The sequence below is a fragment of the Melanotaenia boesemani genome, chromosome 21, assembly GCF_017639745.1.
Source record: "Melanotaenia boesemani isolate fMelBoe1 chromosome 21, fMelBoe1.pri, whole genome shotgun sequence".
In the NCBI taxonomy this organism is placed as follows: Eukaryota; Metazoa; Chordata; class Actinopteri; order Atheriniformes; family Melanotaeniidae; genus Melanotaenia; species Melanotaenia boesemani.
Genome location: NC_055702.1, coordinates 30,159,063 through 30,168,603, shown reverse-complemented (window position 1 = coordinate 30,168,603; position 9,541 = coordinate 30,159,063).

The window sequence follows — 9,541 nt, the reverse complement described above, 5'->3', positions numbered from 1 at the left end:
TTGGAAGAGAGAGGGTACAAGTTAGGTTGGTTCAGATACAATACGATTTAGATCATGTGCACGACTGGTATGAGTAGTATAATCCAGCGATGACTGGAGGTCCGGGTGAGGTTTATATGGCGATGAGAATGATGACTTGATGTTCTCCAGCTGTGCCGTCCAAACAGCGGTGATGATTGGCAAGCCAAATATGGTCAGCAGGAAGCAGGGAGTGGTAATGAGCATGGACCATGACAGTGCCCCCCCCTCAAGGGGAGCCCCCGGGCGACCCAGCAGCCTGACGGCGACGAAAATCCCGGATGAGGTCAGCGTCCAGGATGAAGGAGCGAGGGACCCAAGACCGTTCCTCCGGGCCATAGCCCTCCCAGTCCACAAGGTACTGCAGACCACGACCCCGGCGGCGGACATCCAGGAGGCGACGGACGGAAAAGGCCGGATCACCGTCAATGACCCGGGCGGGTGGAGGGGGCCTGGAAGGAGGGACCAATGGACTGAAGGAGACCGGCTTGAGCTGGGAGACATGGAAAACAGGGTGGATGCGCATGGAGCGCGGCAGCCGCAGCTTCACGACCACAGGGCTCCGTATCTCCAGGACTTCAAAGGGGCCGAGGAACCGGGGAGACAGCTTGCGTGAGTCCGTGTGTAGGGGCACGTACCTGGAGGACAGCCAGACCTGCTGCCCAACACGGTACGGAGGTGCGGGGATCCTGCGCCTATCCGCACCCCGGCGGTTCCTGACCGAGGTCCGCACCAGGGCTGCCCTGGTAGCCCGCCACAGCCGGCGACATCGACCCAGGTGATGCTGGACGGAGGGAACAGCGAGCTCAGCCTCCTGGTCCGGGAAGAGAGGTGGTTGATACCCCAGGGAGGCCTCGAAAGGGGAGAGACCTGTGGCGGAGGAGACATGTGAATTGTGGGCATACTCCACCCAGCACAGGTGGCTGCTCCAGGCGGAGGGGTCGTCGGCAGCCACGCAGCGCAGGGCGGACTCCAACTCTTGGTTAAGGCGTTCTGCTTGACCGTTGGTCTGAGGGTGGAACCCCGAACTCAGGCTGACGGTCGCCCCAAGCTCGGAGCAGAATGCCTTCCAGACCCGTGACACGAACTGGGGCCCTCGGTCAGAAACGATGTCCACAGGGATGCCATGGAGACGGAAGACATGAACAGACATGATGTCTGCGGTTTCCAAAGCAGTGGGCAATTTGGGCAGCGCCACGAAATGAGCTGCTTTGGAAAAGCGGTCAGTGATGGTCAAGATGGTAGTGTTACCTCGGGATGGAGGGAGGCCAGTAACGAAATCCAGTGCTATGTGGGACCAGGGTCGTCGGGGAATGGGGAGAGGCCGAAGAAGACCCGCTGGAGCCTGGGAGGACATCTTTCCCCGGGCACAGACAGGACAAGCGGCCACGAACTCCCGGACGTCTTTTTCCAGGGTTGGCCACCAGAACCGCCGTCTGATGAGGACCGCTGTGCGTGCGCGGCCAGAGTGGCAGGCAACCCGGGATGAATGTCCCCATTGAAGAACCTGAGAGCGGACTTGGTCAGGAACAAAGAGTCTGTTAGGCGGACCGGTACCTGGGTCTGGATGCGCTCGCTGGGCTTCCCGGACGTTTTGTTCCACCTCCCATGTTACGGCAGCCACAACACAGGACGCAGGCAGGATGGTGTCTGGATCTGAGGACGGGCCACCGGAGCTGAACTGGCGTGACAGGGCGTCGGGTTTGACGTTCTTGGATCCCGGCCTGTAGGTCAAAGAGAAGTTAAATCGGCCGAAGAATAAAGCCCACCTGGCCTGACGGGAATTAAGCCGCTTGGCCGACTGGATGTACTCAAGGTTGCGGTGATCCGTCCACACGATGAAGGGTTGAGCTGCACCCTCCAGCCAGTGGCGCCACTCCTCCAACGCAAACTTAACAGCCAGAAGCTCGCGTTCCCCCACGTCATAGTTGCGTTCGGCTGGGGTGAGGCGCCGGGAAAAAAAAGGCACATGGGTGTAATTCGCCCGTCTGTTCCGAGCGCTGGGATAGTACCGCCCCCACCCCGGAATCAGAGGCGTCCACCTCGACCACGAACTGTCGTGAAGGGTCTGGCTGAGTGAGGACCGGAGCTGAGGCGAAACGCGCCTTAAGGTCCTGAAAAGCGGACTTCGCACTGTCTGACCAATGGAACGGAGTCTTGGGAGAAGTCAGTTTCGTAAGGGGGGCTGCCACCAGGCTGAAGTTTTTAATGAAGCGGCGGTAGAAATTTGCAAAACCCAAGAAGCGCTGCAGAGATTTAACAGAGTCCGGTGTGGGCCAGTCCAATACCGCCTGAACCTTTGCCTGGTCTGCCTTCATCTGCCCGCTCGTGAAGACGTAGCCCAAGAAGCCGACGGTGTCTGAGTGAAACTGACACTTCTCCGCCTTCACATACAGTTTATTTTCGAGGAGTCTCTGGAGAACCAAACGGACGTGCTTCTTGTGTTCGGACTGGGTCTGTGAGTAGATCAGAATGTCATCGAGATAGACGAAAACAAAACGGTTGAGAAAGTCCCGGAGCACGTCATTGACTAGGGCTTGGAATACTACCGGGGCGTTGGTTAGGCCAAAGGGCATGACTAGATATTCGAAATGACCCAGAGGGGTCTTGAAGGCGGTCTTCCACTCATCACCTTCCCTTACGCGGACCAGATAATAGGCGTTCGTTACGGAGGTCGAGTTTGGTGAAGATCGTGGAACCTAGTAACGCCTCAAAGGCGGAGTCAATTAGGGGGAGAGGATACTTGTTACGTACGGTGATTTTGTTCAGGGCCCGGTAATCGATGCAGGGACGCAGGGTTTTATCCTTTTTTGTGACAAAGAAAAACCCAGCGGCCAACGGGGAGGAGGAATGTCGGATTATGCCGGCATCGAGAGACTCCTGGATGTACGTCTCCATGGTTTCCCGCTCTGGCCTGGAGATGTTATACAGCCTACTGTTTGGAAGCAGGGAACCGGGCAGGAGCTCTATGGCGCAGTCATAGGGTCTGTGGGGAGGCAGAGAGGACGCTTTGAGTTTACTGAATACCTCGGCCAGGTCATGGTACTCGGTCGGGACTGAGGTCAGATCCGGGGCTTCTGCTTTGCTGGAGTCTATGGCGGCTGGGAGTATGGCTGATCGAAGGCAGGACTGGTGACATTCCTCACTCCAACCCATGATGGTTCGGGAGGCCCAGTTGATGTGAGGGTTGTGGAGAGACAACCAGGGATGACCGAGCACCAGCGGGGATTCGGGGGCTGAAATCAACTTGAACTCGATTACTTCAGTGTGGTTTCCAGAGAGTTTTAATTTTATGGGTGCAGTGGTGTGCGTTACCTGGGCAAGGGTGCGACCATCCAAGGCCTTGGCTGTTATGGGTTGAACTAGCGGTACCTGAGGGATCTTGGCTTCCTCAGCCAGGTGGATGTCCAGAAAACTGTCCTCTGCTCCTGAGTCGATTAAGGCCTGCACTGTGAGGGACTGATCAGAAAAGGTTAGTGTTGCCGGGATCTGGGTCTTTGTCTGGGTCTGGCCCGTCAGAATCCCGACCTGAACTGACGGGCCTGGTCTTTTGGCCGAACAGGACAGGTAGCCCGGAAATGCCCTTCTTCACCACAATACAGACACGCTCCTGCCTGTAGCCGTCTCTGCCTCTCCGTCGGGGTCAGGTGTGTGCGACCCACCTGCATGGGTTCGGCGGCCGAAACAGGGAGGAAGTCCGGAGATGGTTCAGGTGAAGATGGAAACCACCTATGAGACAGACCCGGGCGAGGACTACGGCGTTCTCGGGTCCTTTCCCGGAGGCGATTATCCAGACGGGTGGCTAGGTCTATCAGGGAATCCAGAGTAGCTGGAAGGTCCAGAGTTGCCAGTTCATCCTTCAGGGTATCTGTTAAACAATGTAAAAAATGGTCCATTAATGCAGCAGAGTTCCACCCAGAGTCGGCAGCCAACGTCCTGAACTCCACCGAAAATTCAGCCACACTCTGGTTCCCTTGATGAATTGACATCAGGCGCTTGGCCGTCTCACGGCCCCGAACTGGACCATCAAAAACTTTTAATAAGTCGGCTGTGAAAGCCCGCAGTGAAAGAGTGTGGAGGGGCATGGTCTCAAGGTATGCCTCTGCCCATGTAAGTGCCCGGGAAGTAAGCAGACCAATTATATATGATACCTTCGAGGGGTCCGAGGAGTAAGTGAGTGGTTTCTGGTCGAAGATAAGAGTACACTGGAGAAGGAATCCTCTGCATTTCCCCAACTCGCCGGAAAACGGTCTGGGATCCGGAATGTGTACGTCCCGCACCGGAGTGGGCGGAGTCGGCACGGGGACAGGCTGAGGAGCTGCGGGGATTGAAAGCTGAGCAGGTTGATTAAACAGGGCTGACAAAGATCTGGAGATATCGTCTAATTGTTTTTGCAAAGCGTGTTGTCCTTCTCCTAGAGACCGGAGTACCTGCGAGTGTTGACCAAGGAGATTTCCATGTGCAGACACGGCCTGATGCAGATCGCTTCCGGGTTCGGCTTTCCTGGCGGCTTGCTCCGTAGGATCCATATTGTTGGGCTGGATTATTCTGTCACGGATTGGGTGTATGGATCCAAGGAGAGGAGCGCTCGGAGAATGATCAAAGACACTTTATTTGAATTGTGCAGTGCAGTATGCAGGGTTTGCTGGAAGGACGGGCTGGAGCGGGCAGACAGGATTCTCCGTGGTGTGGACGAGGTTCAGGTACGGTTCTTGGAAGAGAGAGGGTACAAGTTAGGTTGGTTCAGATACAATACGATTTAGATCATGTGCACGACTGGTATGAGTAGTATAATCCAGCGATGACTGGAGGTCCGGGTGAGGTTTATATGGCGATGAGAATGATGACTTGATGTTCTCCAGCTGTGCCGTCCAAACAGCGGTGATGATTGGCAAGCCAAATATGGTCAGCAGGAAGCAGGGAGTGGTAATGAGCATGGACCATGACAGGGACCCAAAAATGGAAGGTACTCCTATTGACCTCAAAGTGGACTCATTCTACTCAGGTGGACTCCCACACATGGGAAAAATACTTGGCAGCCCCCTCCCACTCATGTCCACTCACTTTCACTCCAGTCAGCCCACTTTTAATTTCCTATTTAAGAAAGTTGTTTTTGCTGACCAAAACAAATATGAATGTGGACTGTGGAAGTGGGCCATTCATATCCCACAGGAAGCAGTTTGGGTTTCTAAATTGGAGCCATGGGAAGGGCCCAGACCCTCCTACAACATGAGTCAGGGACGTGGGCGTCGCTGGCATAGCGGCAGAGCCGTGGTGCTGATTTTCAAGGGCAGAAATGGCAAAAGTTGCCGCGATGTGCCCAGCTGCCCTGTATGCTATCCGGCCTCTCGTCCCGATCGCAATGATGTCCCCATCCGGTTCCTGCCAGCTTCCTGTGGTGAGTTGTGATCCTTAACGGGCCCGTTTCCCGCACTCTTTGGCGCCCCTGGCGTCCGAACGGTGGGCCGCAGAGGCTCCATTTAAGCATTTTCTCATTCGGGGGAGTCTGGCCTTTCCGTAGACACCTCTCGCAAGTCTCTGCGACCTTCTGTTCAAAATTTATAATTCTGCCCATCCCCCGCTCACTGGCCAGTTGGGGGACGGGGGACAGCTGAATCTGAGCTTTGCAGAGTTCCACAGGCCAGACTACATGCAATTTTAGAAGTGGAGTTACGGAGTCACCCATTTGGGGGCTCGCCCTGGCCCTTCCGGGGCTTCCGTTTTGGCCGCTTTCATAGCCCTGCCCCTAACCCCATCCCAGTGGTGGCAGCCATCTTGTGCTTCCAGAGTGCCACTTTTGTATTGATCCCCATTAATTTTTGGACCAATTTCTGGGCCAAATTCTTCAGTGGCCGTGGGACCTAGGGGGACGGTTCGAACACTTCCCAGCTCGCACGCACGCGCGACCCATTCAAGAGATCAATGCTCGTTTGGGGCCGGGGCAGAATTTTGTCCAAAAAGTGGCGGCAGGCCCCTGACCTGGAGACATGTTGTAGGCCCCGCTACACCAGTCGTAGAAGTGCCCTCGTTGCGCCCGTGGCCCCTTCCCACCCCCGGGAGATCCGCCCGAATTGTGGATTATGACCGACTGTGCCCCACCGCCCCGCGGCGCCTGTAGGGTGCACATGCCCATTTTCAGGCACGCCGGCGCTCGGAACGAGGAGCGCTGCGAGGGGGTCCGAGTCCCGGGAGTCTGGGGTACTTTGCTAAAAATGGAATGAGCCTGATTTTCTCCAAACCTGGACTGTTAAACAGAGCGGGAGACACGCAGGCATGAGAAAAGTATGCTAACCTGGGTGTCCGGGGGACGTGGGACCAAGTATCTGCCACTAAAGGGCCATCGGTCGAAATTCAGGTGGCAAGTGCTTTGCGTGGGAAGGCCTTGGTGCCCTGGCCAATCCCTGCCATTTTCAGACACAAACTCGCGATTCCAAAATCCACCACTAAGGGCGCTCTGTCGGGCACTTAACCGGTAGGGGGCGCTATGGGGATGAACTTGGGCCAAAGTATTATCTCAGCCTTTGTCCCACCCTTATTCTCCATTTAGGGGAATGTCGGGCATGTGCGGGCAAAACAGGCACTTTCCGGGCACTTTGGGCACTTAAAAAAGCTAAAATAAGGCTTATCTGACTTCACCCTAACTCCTAACCTTCACTTCCAAAATAGGGATAAGTGGTCCAACAGCGTCCCCAAGTGCTTCCAGATTCGCGATTCCACGATAATTAAATCGTGTTTAATAAATAGGAATCCATCTTCGAATTGTGGAAGGGTAGCGGATTCCTATCTAAATGAATGGCAAACCACTAACCCTACACTAACCCCTTAACCCTAACCCTGTATAAATGATATTATTAACATATTACCATGTAATTAATATGTCATTTCATTCTTATTTATATATTACCATGTAATTACCATGCAAGTCCTATGCAATTACCATAATAGCATGTAATTACAATGTAACTACTATTTAATTATCCTATTGCCATGTAATTACCATTTAATTAAAATAGTGTAATGTAATTACCATGTAATTGCCATATTACCATTGTATTTACCCTGTATTTACCTTATTACCAACTAAATACGATGTTATTAACGTATTACCATTTAAATACGATGTAATTACCATATTACCATGTAATTACAATATTACAATGTAATCACCATTTACCTTCCATATAGAGTAGAATAGAATAGAATAGAATAGAATAGAATAGACTAGAAATACTTTATTAATCCCTTCAGAGAGCCCTCAGGGAAATTTGGGTACCAGTAGCAAAACAACACCAACAGTAAAGCAGGACAAGCACAAGACACAATATATACAAGTACAAAGCAAAATAGAGGCAAATAGAATGCAATAGATATAACAATAATAACAATAAGATAAGTTAAATAAAACAATATAAACAGCATTGCACACAGTAGAGGTGGTACAGATTCCCAGTTCACTATTGCACGTATAAGATTGCAACTGTTTGTATGGGTTATTGTGCATGTGTTGTATCAGGCGGACTGCACACCTCCCTCTCCCCCCTCCTTCCCCCCCCCCCTGCCTAATGCAGAGTTGTACAGTTTGATGGCTTGAGGGACAAAGAAGTCTCTGAGCCGGTTGGTCCTACTCTTGGGGAGGAGCAGCCTGTTACTGGTCAGGCTTCTCTGTGCACTGATGACAGTGTGCAGAGGGTGACTGGCATCATTCACAATAGCCAGTAGTTTTTTTAGTGTTCTCCTCTCTGCCACTGTCACCAGGGAGTCCAGCTTCATGCCAACCACAGAGCCCGCCCGCCTGATGAGTTTTTCCAGCCTGTTAGCACACCTTTTTGTCATGTTACCCCCCCCAGCAGACAACAGCATAAAAAAGCGTACTAGCCACCACAGACTGATAGAATATCCACGGGAGTTTCCTGCAGATGTTAAAAGATCTCAGTCTTCGCAGGAAGTACAGACGGCTTTGGCCCTTCTTGTACAGGTGATTTGTACAGCATGTCAAGTCCAGCTTGTTATCCAGCCACAACCCGAGGTACCTGTAGTTGTCTACAATCTCCACCTTATCGTCCCTGATGGTCACTGGACGTGGTTGTGGGCTGGACTTCCTGAAGTCAATAACCAGCTCCTTAGTCTTTGAGGTGTTAAGCTGGAGATGGTTCATCTGACTCCAGGTGATAAAGTCACTGACCAGATTCCTGTACTCATCCTCTCCATCATCCCTGATACACCCCACGATGGCTGTGTCATCTGCAAACTTCTGGATGTGACACAGCTCTGAGTTGTAACAGAAGTCTGAGGTGTAGAGTGTGAAGAGGAGGGGGGCCAGCACCGTCCCCTGGGGTGGTGTTGAAAGTGTTATTAGTTGGTGTTAAAAGTTTTAAAGTATAATCTGGAGAATTTAAAGGAACTCAAATCTTACATTTTCCATGTTTGACGCTGTACTTTTCAACTTGACAGACTCAAGATGCAACAACTTGTCTTCAACGAGGACTTGAGATAAAATAGAAAATTTCAAAAAACATATTTATGCTTAGAAGTTTTGTTCATTTTTAAATTATGATGCACCTAAAGATGAACCATAGAATCAAGGTCAGCCGTTTTGTTCACTACTTTTATGCACATGTGGACAAAAGGGTGTCTCATGAAAGTAAAGAAATGATTTCTGGGCTGCTCTGGTTTCAGTCTTTGCTGCAACATTTTTACATTTAACAGTGTTGAGTAAATGAAAAAAGTTGAATAAGTGAAAAACACATGTTGATGTTAATTTGGCTGATGATTAGTTTAATATGACTAACTACAATTATTGTTCGAAAATATAAAATTTAGTAGATGTAGGTAAAGTCCAAATTCCACACAACAGTACACTCATGTTAAAACCATAAAATCAAATTTGAAAGGGTTTCACGGTGGAGTGGTGGTTAGCGCCACAGCCTCACAGCAAGAAGGTTGCCGGCTCGAATCCTGGCTGGGGGGGAGGTTCAGACCTTGAGGGCGGTGGCCATTCAGTGTGGAGTTTGCATGTTCTCCCCACGGGGGCCAGCCGCGTATAGGTGGAACAGAGTGACAGCCAATCAAATGGCAGCATTTATGTCACTGTCCAAGGTGCTGAACCTGAATGTGTTTTTACCCTATTTTACAAGTTAGAATCCCATATATGACAACCTTCTACTTGTTTATTAAAGCAGATGTTTTGACTCTGTAAATGAAAATTCTAGATGTTAAATTAATTTTTCATCGTTTATATTTTTATTTACTAGTATCCATCAGGCAAATTAATAAGTATTAGTTAAAAGTTAAAATATTAGATAGTTATGAAAAATTAGACTTCAAACATGTTTAATATTATTTTACCAGTTACACACTTAAAACAAACATTCCTTTCATCAGTTATTATGAAGTATGAATACAAATGACTAAAGATAAATAAGACTTAAGATGAAACAAAAAATATTGTAATATTTTGCTGGTAGTACAGTTTGTCACTCATTAAGTCCAGGCCTTCTGCTTAAATATTGAGTACCCATAATGA